Source organism: Clinocottus analis, unplaced genomic scaffold, assembly GCF_023055335.1.
Source record: "Clinocottus analis isolate CAN_PGR_092001 unplaced genomic scaffold, fCliAna1.0.p SCAF_5, whole genome shotgun sequence".
NCBI lineage: Eukaryota > Metazoa > Chordata > Actinopteri > Perciformes > Cottidae > Clinocottus > Clinocottus analis.
In genome coordinates this window covers 10,298,044-10,313,717 of record NW_027176207.1, presented here as the reverse complement: position 1 = coordinate 10,313,717, position 15,674 = coordinate 10,298,044, and positions in this window count along the sequence as shown.

Here is a 15,674-nt window from a genome sequence, read left to right as displayed (position 1 = left end):
CTGTGGCTCTCGCGCTGCGTTGGTATAATTAAAAGTGGTGACAGCAACTTATTTAACCAGCCTCTATCCCCCTCCCGCTGATTGCAATGGGTTAAGTGTGCACCTGTGGGGTTTAACACTGGGAGTTGAGGCATCGGTGAAAAGTAAAGACAACTCAACTGATTCACGGATGTTTCATCCTGCTGCGATAATATCACTGCGGGCAAATCTAATAAGCATAAGAAAGGTTTCGAATAGAGTTTCTCATGCGGCCAAACTGAGTTGACAAAAACACCCTTCCTATCTGTGGTGCTGATCATTAGTGGAGCTGTCCATGGTGCTGAGGAGCTTCCTCCCGCATAGGAAGGTTAAATGGTGCGCCTCATTTCCGCATTTACAGACAATCGAAACTGCATGACAGCAATTTATGCGATTTTATATTAAGTTTGAGTTTGTTCAAAGGCACCAGCATTATCTTAAGAGAGAGTTTCCTTTTTACATCACCACTAATTCTGAAAGGAATCCATAAATGGCTTTTGATTGACGTCATTGATAATTTATAAACCTTTAAAATCTAATAATATTATACTACACCAGGTCAAAAAATAATACTTTATGACCAATTCCTGAGTCATTAATAGCCGAAATGTCCAGTACATTTGTGTAATGAACATGTACAGCTGGGTGATAAAATATAGGAAAAACTAAAGAGTGTAAGATAGAAATCACAATCTACTTTAATAAACTAAAACATATCTTCGACTTATTTCAGTTATGGTCATGATGAAAATATACAGATGTAGGAGCATGTGACATCAAACTACAACAATAAATACAATAACAATAATGGGTCACAATAAAAAACACTTAAAGCTCAAAGTGCAGTGTAATTATAAAGTGTGAAAAGTAATTTTCCTTTCCTCAAAGTTGATACTTTATGTATTGAACGATAACTTCTAATATCTCAGAAATTAAATTAAAGGGCTTTCAGAGCTCCTTGTCATAGGTTCAAATCTCTTTACTCTACAGGAGGAATGGAAAACATTCTTTTGTTGGAAAAGACTGTCTGACAGTTGGCTCCAAAATCTACAATAGAGGTTCATGAGCGTTGAGATCTGGTGACTGGGAAGACCAAAGCTCACGTGTCATCATTTTTATACCCATCAAACCATTCAGAGAGTCCTGTAGCATGTTTTCTTTCATTTGTCGGCCATCAGTTGGTTGAAGGGCAGACTAACACGTTAAATCCACTACTGGGTCCCTTCCAGGTCCTTGTTCTGTAATGGTCTCCATATTACTGAAGTCCATCTGCTGTCTTAACTCGACACAGCTGTGTGGCGGGTATCTGGTGATAATTTAAATCTCATGGTGAGCAGAGCACAATTTTCTCAGCTATTGAGAAATCCAATTTATTTATTTATTTTTTTGGTGGATGGTGAATTGGTCATACACTGTTCATTATGCTGCATAAAAGCAGCATTTGCAATTCACATTAGAAAAGAAAGAAAGAAATGGTCACATAATAACACAATGTCAGTCACTCCTCTTTGTGTCTCCATCAATACAAACCTCTTCAATGAGTCAAAGAACTTGACTTATTTTCAGCTGTGTTGCAGTTCCCTGCTGACTGGTTTGTATACTTCACCCGGAGTATAACATGGATTTTACATTCACAGCCAGCGCCTGTTCAGCAATCAGAGAAAATTGGCAATTGGAAAAACCTCAGCCTTCACAATAGGAGTCATGAGACGACGTCTAAACCATCAAATACAGCCACAGGAACATGCTTAGATGGACTCTGACCTTACAATGAATCAATAAAGGAAGTAATTTCTGCATCAAAAGTGGTTGCCCTATTTATTCCAGTAATGTTTGCTTTGTCAGACCATTTATTGCTCACTAATATAGATATGCCTTTATCCTGCCAGCTGAGCTTTAATCACGACATAACTGTGACCATGACTAAAACATAGCCTGAAGTGACAGACTTAACACACTAGATTATTTTAATTAGCTTGTTGACAGTGGAGTGTGACAAGAAGTATAAGGGCATTTCTGATGTCCCCAAGACTCAAATCCAGTCAAATGTACTGGACAAATAAGTAAGTTAACAATAATAAACGGTCCACATTAAAACCAAATGAAGAAAACTGGGCAGTATAATCAGTCTTAAATTACATTTACGTCAGCATTTTATTCTATTAGACATTTGACTAGGGATATTGTTTCAATTAGCATCCAAATACCTGATTCCTGGCCCTAAGTTATTATTTTTTTACGAGGTCACAGTGACCTTTCACCATTTCGCATTCACAACAATCGGACGGAGATACAATTTGAAAACATAATTCCTGCCCCTGCGGCTGTCGTCAGCGGCCAGAGTGAATTAAAAAAAGTCTGTGTTGAGTTCACACTACAACAGTCTTCTGAACAAGAACATTAGCATTTCAAAGTTCATATGGCAATTTATTTCCTCCGCGACAGTGAAAGGTGGCGATAATGTGCTGCTTTAATAGTCTCTTTCTGAGCGGGGTGTTCATCAAAATGAAAGGATTATCTTGAGGGTGGACAAAGTTTGTGATTTCAGTTGAGTCTCATGATAATAGAACTGCAACTGGAGATAATAGGACATGAACGTTACCTTTCTATCTTACTCCTGCACTGTAAAGCTGCAGAAGACACGGTCCTCGTCTGTATACGCGCGGTACTTCAATTACTTGTGATATAAATTCTGTCTACTTTGTAAAGTTGTAACTGCCTTGATCTTGTTTCCTTCTCCCTGAAGTGGGAACCTGGCAGCGACGGGAACATGAGAAAGCATATTAGGGTTTCAGATCACAACCCTGCTAAATAATACATGCAACATCTCTTCAAATCTAACCTCATTTTCATTAGCATTTAAATATTGTCATCATCCATTCCACTCCATGTCCCTACCACGCTTATTCCAAGTCCTGCAGCAACGGTGACCATCCATGGGGGGAAAAAAGTATTCTGTGAGCTAGAGTTTTAAATTAAATTAGAAACCCCTAAGGAGGTTAATTCACATATGCGTATGTACCCGGGATTGTGAACAAGGGGAGATACCTAAACAATCAGCAGATAAGTGTGATATAGTGTGTTTGTGCATTCGTGAATAAGTAAATAATTGCCAAATGAACAAAAGAGAGAGAGATCAAGGGAAATCTATGGTAAACAGGTGAAGCCTGGAACTGGACCTGACATAAATATATAATTCAGTCACAACATTGAAGCTCAAAGGTCAACCAGCCAAACAACAAGCTTGATCATCATGTGCCCTTATTAAAATATCTATCTCAAACTAAATGCAAAGTTCCCCTCAGGGAGGTTACGTCTGCAACACCTCATAAATAATGCAACACTGAATGTATTTAACATCCATATGGAGAGAGAGTAAGTGAAGACACAGACGTGATAGAGAAACATTAGACAAGATAATACACATTATACAAGATGTCGCTTCTCACAAGAAAGATGACTGACATTGTGTAGGTTTTATACCATATTCAACCATCTGAGAAACCGTCATCAGGAACTGTTTGAAAAAGGCACTATATGCTAGGTGATTGAATGAACCATCTGTCAATCAAGTTTTAAAAAAGCCAGCCAAGAGAAGAATGAAAACATATTTTTCATCGAGAAAAGACACTGATTGGTCCATGCACTGACTTGCCAGACTCAAATCGCATTACCTGCAGCCTGACAAGATGAATTTCATATGATATGTGATCCCGCAGTTCTTGCATGATCTTATGACATCTTGGGAATTCAGCTGCCAGTGCAAGGTAACTACATATTCTCAAAATAGACACACGTACTGTACTTGCTATGTTACTTACAGAATCAGGAGTTGAAATTGGTGTGACAAATGTGGTTCTTTTAGTTCACCTAAGCAAGAGCAAGATAGTCAAAGATTGTTTAAACAGTACCAATCCTTTGAAATATTAAACAGATATCTCAATAATTAATGTTGTACTTGAAAGCAAAACTGAATATCTTAAAGGTATAGATGTTGAATGTTATACAAGGCTAAACGTAACTAATTACTGAGGACTAAGAAGGATTATACTACTGGATACAGCAAGTGCTTACTTTGTAAGATACAGTAAAAACCTTTTTCTGTCAGTCAGTGACTTCCCCACTCTGTATTATATATAAATAGAATAATATACATACTCGACAAAGTAAATTCAGATATTTTGACAGAACCATCACAACACCATCCACCATTCTCCAGTCACTATTTTGAGCTGTAAGCAGATCCTGTATTTCCTTTGTAGATTGAATGAAAGGGAAATGGTGCCCATCTGCACCACATAAAAAATGGGGCAATTTCAGATGTCATGGTGGCATTAGTGAGCATATTGGATTTAAGCATTCCCCCCAACTAAGAACGTGCTGTATTTGCATAATGGAAACACTGTCTGAATTAGTGTATAGCATGAAACTAGAACCCAAAGAGTGTCTTTGAGAAAGTCAATGAAGCTTTACATGCTCACTGTTTGTAAGCTGTCAGCTAAATTACTAAAGTAAAGTGTGTTTGACAGCCTGTAATGACATAAGCCACGGTAACTATAACATAGTTTGTCGCCCGGGCTGTCCACAGACCATAAAATTAGGAATTACTGTCAACTCCGGCGTAGTAACAGGCAAAGCGAGAGTCTGCAGAAGTGCTAACGAGTTAGCTGTGCGCTGCACTACCCGATGACCTGCATGTACCTGCTGGAGACATGACGGATGTATCCTCAAAATGTAACACTGCTTCCATTTTGAGATTACTGAGTGACTCATCATCTCCCTTAAATAGATGGATACACTCAGGAATACATACGCTCACAATACAACACAGTATATCAGCCTGCTACGTGTCAGTCAGTCAGTGTTGTTTACTGCTGACATGACGGATCCACAGATCCATTCTGTATGTTCTTTGCAGATCTCATTTCCCAATTTAATTATCTAGTAATGTTTTAGTAAATTAAAAGCTCAATTTAATTTAGTTTCTCCTGGCATTTACTAGGAGATGCTAAACCCTGGAGAAATTACATTGTTAATGGAGTTTCAGGGGAAGTTTTACGGCAACATGAGCGTTTAAATGCTATTTTAGAAGCTCTTTCTACCTGAGAAAAAATAAGTGATAGAAATATGATCATTTTTGGTGTGGAAATGTTTAAATGTAATGCAGAAAATATCATCTTTTCAATGCAAAATTATCAAGAATCAGCCATAATCCCATATCAGCGGAACCTTGCGAACATATACATGGACACACACATGCACACGTACACGCGTACACACACACCCACACACACACACACACGTACACACACACACACACACACACACACACACACACACACACACACAGCATGAATAAATCTCACACCTTGGTGGGTTTAAGCTTCGTTTTCTCTTCTGAGCCAGGCAGCTGCCAGTCCGTCATCCATCCAGACACCAAAATTCAGCTACAGCAGAGTTCTTCTTTTTCTATCTGGTTCCAAATGGTTTGAGGTTGGATCAGCCTGAATTTATATCCAAAAAGCACACGTGGACATGTACGTGGACAGAGTCAACAAACATGTTTTTCTCTGCATATTTTGGGTGAGTGTTGCTTAATCTCGATGTATCTCTTCGTATTACTGTGCAGCAACAGTGAAGGGGCAATTCCAAACCTGATTAAATTCAGGCCGTTGATGGTAAATATCAATCAACAGCAAGAGATGAGCAACAAAAAAAAAAATAGAAAACGTTACTGAATCAATGAAATTAGATAGAATTGACAGTGCAGCCAAGAAGCCCTTCTCCGTGTGAGCAGCATCAGAGTGTACACGACAGGACTTTCTTTGAAAACTCACGCTGGAGTCACTCATATGCACAAGACACACAAAAACACAGACTCACTTCACACACAAACGCAATAAAACCTCATCATTCACCCACCCACACACACACACACACACACACACACACACACACACAGACACACACACACACACACACACAGACACACATACACACACTACCGCATGCTGGTAACAGACCTAAATGAGGATTAATTAAAACACGATTATATGACTTTTAATTCATGATATGGTAATAATCCTGGCATCGCTGCTGCTCTCAGGGAAAGTCTGAGGAATGAAAATTAATAGGATTAAAAGTTCATCTGAGCTCAAAACTTGTTAAAAGTAAACAAACAATTCTGATACACAACGGCAAATGAGTTCTCAGACTGACACTAAAACACACTGCCCAAGAGAAGAATAAAAGCATCAAACCACATCTTGGTCAAAACCTTTTCATTTCCTTTATTCTTGTTGGTTATCTGATGAAATTTCAATTACCGGTAACTAGTTTGAAAAGCAACTCGTCCATGCTGCACAAAAACATTTTACTCTCTTCAATTCACAAATGAATGTTGTCGTAACTGTTTGAATCCTATCAATCACATGAACAGACAAAGAACACACGTCCAAAGACTCACAACACTGCAGCGTCCTGTAGTATCATTAGAACTGTTTTGACAGAAATATTCTCTGGATATGACCTGAGCCACAGGTTAAACAAAACTGGTGGAGGCATCTTGTTTCAGTAGATACATATCACAGATAACACTGCATGTGCAAGATTTTACTTTATCTCAGACTTTTGGATCTGTCCTCTGTAGCTTATAGAATACATCTTTAGTCTTCTGAGCTAGCGTACTGTATAACATCATGTCAAAACAGTCTGGAGATTATTGCAAGTGAAGACCATTCCCTCCAGCTAATATTTCCTTTGTCAATAATGCATAAAGTCATATAAATCACAATATGTCTGTTTATCTGTCCTCCCCAAGGTCACTTCTCTTCCTCGGCTTCTTCTTCTTGTCTATATCTCGTCCTGCAGCCCTCATTTCTCCCCCATAATGGCTATCTCAATATTATCCCTCATCATCCGACTCTTCGTAGTGTCTCCTAACTCGCACTCAGCCGCGTAAATAAGTAATGACCGTCTTGGCATGATTCGAAGCTAGTTTGTTTTCTTTGAGACAAACTCAGGCTGCAAAATCAAACATATCTGCTCTGCCGACGGGCATGTTGGTGCATGTGTGCGCACTGCAGACCTGTAAATGCATGCACATGCGCGTGATCACGCACAAACAGACACACACATGCGCACAACGGCACAGCTACACCCCCGAATCCCTGCTGAGCCATCACAAGTCACGGCTCTCTAAATTAAATAACATCAAACTAGATTAAAGTAAATGAAACATCACTGAGGAGCAGAGAATGGAAGGATTGTGCAGGGGGAGAGAGGGAGCGAGGTGGGAAGGACAGGCAGCTAAAGAGTTTATCCATATCAAGGTGAAGGACAGGTCGTGGAGAAAATGAGGTGAGAAAGAAGAGAGACAAGGCGAAGGCGAAGCTCAGGAGAAAGAGTGAATATTAGAGAAGCGACGAGTAGGGACGAGGAAGGTAGCAGTAAACAAACATAAATGAGGAGTCAGGAGGACCGTATGTGTGTGTGTGTGTGTGTGTGTGTGTGTGTGTGTGTGTGTGTGTGCGTGTGTGTGTGTGTGTGTGTGTCTAAATCTGTAAAACACAGAATGTGAGCAGAAGATAATGTGATGGAAATACAAGTGGTTTCATGTGTGGCCAGCGAGTCAGACTCAGGCGACAGGAATATTCAACTCAGCTGCCATGGGAATTGCCATGGTAACATATTAGCTTTCTGAGTCATATGTTCATTGGCCCTCACTCGCAGCTGAAACCAGAGCTAATTTCTATGACAACACTTTTAAACGTTTTACAGTAAGTGTACCAGTCCCCAGACAACAAAAGTCTGTTTTGTTCCATTCAGGTTCTGGTCAAAGAGCACAACAGAGTATTGCTGTTGCAAAGCAGAAACTGTATTTGCAACCACATAGTACTACACTTTTTTTGTTGGTAATGCTCTTCCTCTCTGGCAGTGAAGTGCAATAAAGTCCCCACGGCAGCAGGTAAACAGAAGCACCGCGCTTCCTCCTAATATCACCCCCGAAAGGGAGCACTAAGCGGCAGACAGATGCAGACGATCGAGGCGGTTGGGTGGGGAGGGGGGGGGGGGGGGTAATCTTTATTCGGTGCTGGGCAGTAAATCAACTCTAGAGGCTCAAGGAGGCAGAAACCAGAGAAAATGATGGACCTCCACATGCTCCATCACCCTCAGCCCAGCATCCTTCCAACCTGTTCCTCTCACCCCACTCAGACGACCTGTCTGCCCCCGTTATTTACCCTGTTCCCCTCTACTTTCATACCTCCCAGCATTTTCTCATTCACATGCAAGCCCCCTCTACAGGTTCCCTCACTCTCTTCATCTCATTCCAGTGCTTGTACTTTAGATTTCCTTTAACTCCTGAACCTCACCTTTTCCTCCGCAGCAACCCAATCTTACCGGTTCATTGTCGACAGTTTCTCATTAGGCATACCTCCCAAGATTCCTCCCCCATCCTCTCTTTTCACCTCATGCTGGCAAACTCCCCAGAGATGCGGAAAAGGAGGTCAGCTTTGTCACAACACAAGTTAACATTTCATTGCTTGTGTTGGGGATGCGAGGATGCAGGATTGATGGTTTGAGGGTTTTCTGCTGATCCAGAGAGTAGCTGTACAGAACAGAATAAACACAAAGAGATCCGAAGATAGCAAGGTAGAAAGTCAAAAAGAAATCCATTCCTCACACTGAATTCAAGGTCTATAAAACAGTGAAAAAGTAAGACACGTGAATTATTAGTTAATCTTGCTCTGAATGTCTGTCCTTCTATTCTTTTAAATCTTGAAGCAAGAACAATAGACGTTGTTTGCTAACTTGAGGTCAACAGAACAAACTGCATACTTAACATTGACACAGTTATTGTGACGTATGTGTCAGCAAACAGCCTATTTAAACATCCAGCATGAGCATTAATCAGGAGTGTATTTGTCCACCTGATGAATTTAAGTTTGATATTAACCCTCATTTTTATTGTAAAGATCTTTGTTAATGCTGCTTAATTATGTCAATAAAATGGGATGTTTGCTTGACTGACAGATGTCTCAGTGTTACACTAAACAATGGTGGTGGTTGCTTGTTCAGAGCTGCTCAGTTCCACTACGACATGATGGCAGTGCAAAGAAAATCCTACTCAAGGCTTAAATTAAAGCTTTCATTCATAATTTGTTTCATCTTTATGAGCAATGTCTCTTTGAACTGTAATGAATTGAAAGAGACAGAGACAATGAAGCAGATGTATTAAGCGTGTGATTCATTAATACTAATGAGTACAGTGTAGACCAGCAGTTGCTGCATCAAGCACACACACACACACGTGCGCGCACACACACACGTGCGCGCGCACACACACACACACACACACACACACACACACACACACACACACACACACACACACACACACACACACACACACAGAGAGTAGGGCCTGAAAAAGGACAAAAAGGCAGAATGATGGTATTTCCACTTGCTTAAACTACAACAGTGGTCAAAGGTCTCCATCTGTTCCTTTAATGCTCCATAATAAACCCTTTACTCTATCTGTCAATAATGTCTTTATATGGTAACACTGCTTTTATTGGTCTCCATCCTCCCAAACATGGCACTTCTTAATGTCTCACCTCAGCTACAATAATGTCTGAGTCTGAGTATGATAGATATTTTGTACAAATACTTTTTATGCATGTCTGGGTTGAAATTGAATGTGGTAACCCTCTGCAAGTCACCATCTGTCACACAATAAACACAACATCCCATCTGCATGGACACATGCACAGATGCTCATAAACACACCGGCTTTTCTTTTGCATGCAATCAGACAAATAAATAGTTTGAACATCTTGCACATTTAGTTTAACTGTCGACTGAAACATGAACAGGGTGGAGGAAGCTCACCTTGGCTGAGACAGCCAGTGAGTTTAGTATATAAGCCTTCATCTCATGTGCAGAGACAGCGCCATGAAAAAAACTCCAACAATCCCGGTGAGTGGACGTGGAAAAACAACAAGAAGTACAGTAGGATAGTGTTACAGCATGGACGCACACACATACACACAGCACACAGAGAGCACCTTGGTAGCCGAGTGTGTACAGCACATGCAGAATTGCAGTGTCCCAGGGTAGATTCTGGCCTTGGGACCTTTGGTGCATGTTATAGTCATGTTTCTCTCTCTCTCTCTCTCTCTCTCTCTCTCTCTCTCTCTCTCTCTCTCTGTCTCTCTCTCTCTCTCTCTCTCTCTCTCTCTCAAAAAGTACATTTGTTTCTTACTCAATCTTTCTGAACAACACAACATTGAGAAACTCTTGGCAGCAGCTACACCAACACCTGCACAAGAAAGATTGATTTTCTGCAAATATCAGGGTGTGCGCCTCTGCGCCCTTGTTCGTGACTGTGAGTATGTGTGCGTTTATGTTTGTCTGTTCTTTATTGATTCTGCAGCAAGAGAATCAAAGACATGCGGGAAGAAGGCTTTCGAGTGAACAATTAAAGGCTAGTTTGTGTCACTCAGTAGGTGTACATGGAGCTTCATCCTCTTGCTAATATTCATTCACTGTTTTCATGTGGGGCAAATGTACAATGAACATAAAAGACAGCATGGAAGGAGAGGGAGAGAGAGAGTGAGAGAGAGAGAGAGAGAGAGAGAGAGAGTGAGAGAGAGAAAGAGAGAGAGAGACATCAATCATTTGTTCTTTTCAGGGGTTCAGACTTTAATGGAGCAGGTGAGAAAGAGGAGACAGCGAGGTTTGTCTGCAATTACAATGTTGCTGATGCTGTGAATCAAAAATAATGAGGGTTGTGTCTAAACTATTTTTTTTTTCCATTTCCTCCGCCTTTGTCTTCTTATTAGCTTTGTCATAAAAAGGGAGCGCCTAGGCCAGCAATATAATGGGGTAAGAATTTGGAAATGATAAGAGTGTGGGTATGATTGAGTTTGAGTGAATTACATGTTTAGTCTTTGGAAAATATCAAACAAGGTGTGCGTCTGTGGGTTTTTGTATGTTTGTCACGTCTGTGTTAGTGTGCATGTTGGAGAGTATGTGTAATCTGATTCAGGACCACATCAGTAGAAGGACGAAGGGATCAAGGGCACACTTAATATGGAACGGTGCCCGCCGTTAGAATGACAGGGAACTGCAGAGTAACAAAATAGAAGCTCTTGTTTTAATTAAGTCTCTCGTTTTACTGGAATCGCAGCAAAAAATATCTTTTTTTTTTTATAATCGACAGAAAGAGCCAATTGAGGATGTTTCTTCCATTTTAATGATTTCCAGCTCATGTTCACATTTATCCAGATCCTTATGTTAAAGCAAGCAGCTTTCTATGGCAAACCTCTGTGTTTACTGGGAAAGTTGAGGTCAAGGGCATTTTATCAGCAGCTGTTGTAGGTAGGGAGATTTATGCAGAAGCTACAACCAGTAGAGACGCTCTCATAATTCTACAGAAAATTAGGCTTTCAGAGTTACAAACAGCACAGACAAATTTGCGTATTCTGTGTGTGTACAACCTGTTTTGGTGGAACTACTCTGAGTGAATTAGATAGATAGATAATCGTCTAGGGGAAATGTGTTGTCATCGTATAGCGCCCAACACTTTACAGACACCAAATGGAATAAACACACAAAATAAAAATAAATAAATAAAATATAAGAACAGGGATGACTGATTTATACAAATACTATATATATATACATACATACACACACACACACACACACACACACACACACACACACACACACACACATATATATATATATATATATATATATATATATATATATATATATATATATATATATATATATATATACATATATATATATAAATATATATATATATATATGTATATATATATATATATATATATATATATATATATATATATATATATATATATATATATATACAATATAATACAGATAACTAAGGAAATAATTAAATTAAATGTAAACAGAGTGTGCAAAATATGTAAAATATACAACCACAATAGAATATGAATATCTGTGCAGTGTGTATTTAAGGACATTAATTAAGTTTGAACAGAGTGTACAAAATGCAAAGTATGTGTAGTGTTTATGAAGTGAGAGAAGTGTAAATCAACATAAATGTAAATGTGAATGTGTACAGTTAAAATTAGTCCACAGAGGATCTGGCCAGAGGTGATTTGTTGTACAGTCTTATTGCTGTTGGCAGGAATGTTTTCCTGCATCGGTTCTTGTGGCAACGGAGCTGGATGAATATTTTGGAGAAAGTGCTCCGCTGACTCTGCAGTAGGTGGTGCAGAGGGTGGTCCGGGTTGTTCAATACAGACAATAGTTTCTTCAGAGTCCTCCTCTCCACTACCTGTTACAGATGCTCCTGCTTGGAAACCAATGGAAATACAAGGCAGAACAGCACACAAGGTAAGAAAGGTTTAGGTTACAGGAAGCTCCAAGTTATGGGTCCTGTTTCAGATTAAGTTATGGGTCCTGTTTCTCATGTGAAAAGGGGTTGCAAAGAATAATTATTGTTGACCTACAGTGATCATTTTGCGATTCAAAGGTCACAATTTCAATCCTTGCATAAAGTAGCCAATTTACTTGGAAGTCACGAATCCCGTTGAAAAAAGTGCAGTTGAGCAAGACACTGAAGTATCTTTATAAATTGGATTAGAGAAAAATCCATAAAAGGAAAGGATACGGGTACAAAAGAAGGTGATCAAATGTTGACACAGAGCTCTTGTCAGAGGTGGTGTTCGCTAATTACTGACATGAGGACTCTCACGGGGCCAAGGAAAACAGAAAGGCATCCTGGGACCTGTAGTACCCTCAGGCACCATCGAGCTACAGTGATCCCATTTAATCACCGTCGCTGCTCGCTTGTCACCTGATCAGAGAGGAAGTTACAATAGAGGAGTATGTATGTGTTTGTGTGTGTGTGTGTGTGTGTGTGTGTGTGTGTGTGTGTGTGTGTGTGTGTATGTGTGTGTGTGTGTGTGTGTGTGTGTGTGTGTGTGTGTATGTGTGTGCGTGTGTGTGTGTGCCAAGGAAAGAGAAGGTAAGAATAATACACCATGTAAGCATAGTTAGACTTCTCTCTCTCTCACACACACACACACACACACACACACACACACACACACACACACACACACACACACACACACACACACACACACACATATTCTAATATCTAAATATACGTACACAGACAAACAGGGAGAAGATGCCAAATCTCAGATGATAAGATGAACAGCCTGAGGATTTAGGAGGTTGAGCCAAAACTCTCTCTCTCTCTCTCTCACACACACACACACACACACACACACACACACACACACACACACACACACACACACACACACACACACACACACACACACACATACATGCACACTCTTGTTCTCACTCTCTCAGCTGAATCCATTGACATTTCTTAAAGATAAGCTGCAACCTAGAATTTATTTTACCATCTCCATTTTGCTTCTATTTGCATATGTTTTTCAAAAGTGTAGATCAACAATTATAGAGCTTTTCCTCTCAAGTTCTCATATCAAAATGAAAACAAGTCTGTTTTAGTTAGCGTCCTCTAACAACACAAATGTGCACAAACAATTTATGGATTAAAATACCATGGAAGAATCCTTCACACACGTCAGCCTTCAACAACAACAACAACAACAGAGGCCAGAGCTGCAGCTCGTTGCTGTGCAAACAACTATAATTCTGTGCTATTTCCTCTACTTACTCATCTCCTTCAAATTGTCTTTGTGCATGCCAAATCATGTTTTTAATAAACAAAACAATTGAAATATTGACACTCGTGGCAGAGTTGGAGGTCACACAGTAATTTAGATCCAGATGGCCTCATTAATGTAATTGGATCAGAGTATGTGGAACTTGATATTTGTACATTTTAAAATCAGGTTCATACAGATTTTGGGATTACAGTAACTATGATTTTTTTCCCCCGGAGGCTGTGGAGCACACTGTAAACACAACACTGACATATTATCACATTTTAAAGTTGACACAGCATTGCCAACATGGGTCAGTGGGAGTGAACTAAAAGAGTGCTGTTTAAGCCAAATAGCTAAACAATTTACTAAAACACACAATAAAGCTGCGTAAGGATAAATTGAGTTTATGTGATAATCCGCTCTAGGTTCATCATCACGAACGGCCACGTTCATGTTATCATTTGATACAAAACCTATGGATTTATTCGCTTTACCAGCACACTTCTAAGAGGATAAAAAAAAATACTTTACAATCAATCATGTTTCAGACCATGGAACTATATTTTAGCATTTTAATCAAAATATATTACTGACCACTGAAGATGGAAACATTACAAAAGTAGTACCAGTGTGTGTATATCTTACTGCTTGGATTGTAAAGAAAGTAACAATGGACACAGACAGAGTTAGACTTGTAAAGTGATAATGAGGCACACAAATGAAAACAAATTATAGTTTAAAAAAAACTGTTTTGCACTATAACAAGTTCTAAAAATATCCTCATCCTTGAAGAAAATTACAGTGCACACCCAACAAAATGCATTCACAAGGGCATTAGCAAACACATAATGATGAGTGTCAGAGTGCCCTATTATCTGCAGGTTTGACAGTATCCTGTCTTATTAATTTATTGTCAAATCAACATCATAACCTCATGTCGGTGAGCTGCAGAACAGATCAACCTTCACATTCAGGGGCTGTCCACACAAATGAGAATCGGTCTTGATGAATGCATGGCACAGAACGCACAAACTCACATTTAAAGAAGGGAGAAGACATAAAATATCAACAAGCTACTGGCTAATTGTTAACTTGATATCAAAGAATGACCTGTGGTTCATAGATGCTAGAAAGCTTTTAGATGAATCCATAGGGAGACCGGAAAAACAAACCACACATAAGCTCACACACACTTGAGATCAATATCTAATTTGACACAGCCGTCACCTTCACCAGATCTGCGGAGCAAAGCAAAACACAAAGTGACCTCCAATCACAGAGCATTGATGGGGGTCATATGGCGTGTTTTTAATGGAGGATTACCTGTTGTAAATATCTTACTGTTGCTATTATGGTATTTGGATCACATCCACATATGTTGGAACTATGAGAACGGAAATTAAAGTTGGACAAGACAATTGGTTGTTTCATCCGATGTAGTGTGTTTAAACATTTTATGTGCAGTTTCAAATCCGTGGAAAATGTGTTGATGGAAAAATGAAAAGAAAACAAATAAAATATGACATTCATGTGACTTAAATGTCATTCAAGCATCTGTTCCACTCAAAAATGTTACAGCACTGTGGACCACTGTAACATACCAAACGATTTATACATACAGTCAATGCCATTTATTTGTTTGCCTTTCTTCTCAAAGTTAGATAGATGGATAGATAATTACTTTATTGATGCCCTCAGGGAAATTCACGAACTTCAATGATAACTTCAGATGGACAGAAGCAATAGATGTCATGTGTACAGAATGAACAACGTAACTGACTCGCAGTACATTCAATGAATATGGCAGAAATTATTTATATAATGAGTAGTAGGCATGGACCACGATCCAGATGATCATAATAAATATCAGCAGAAAGAGGTAGAGAGGAGGGGCATCAGCAGGGCCACCATGGCAGCAGGTAGGGGGCAGGACCAGCTCCG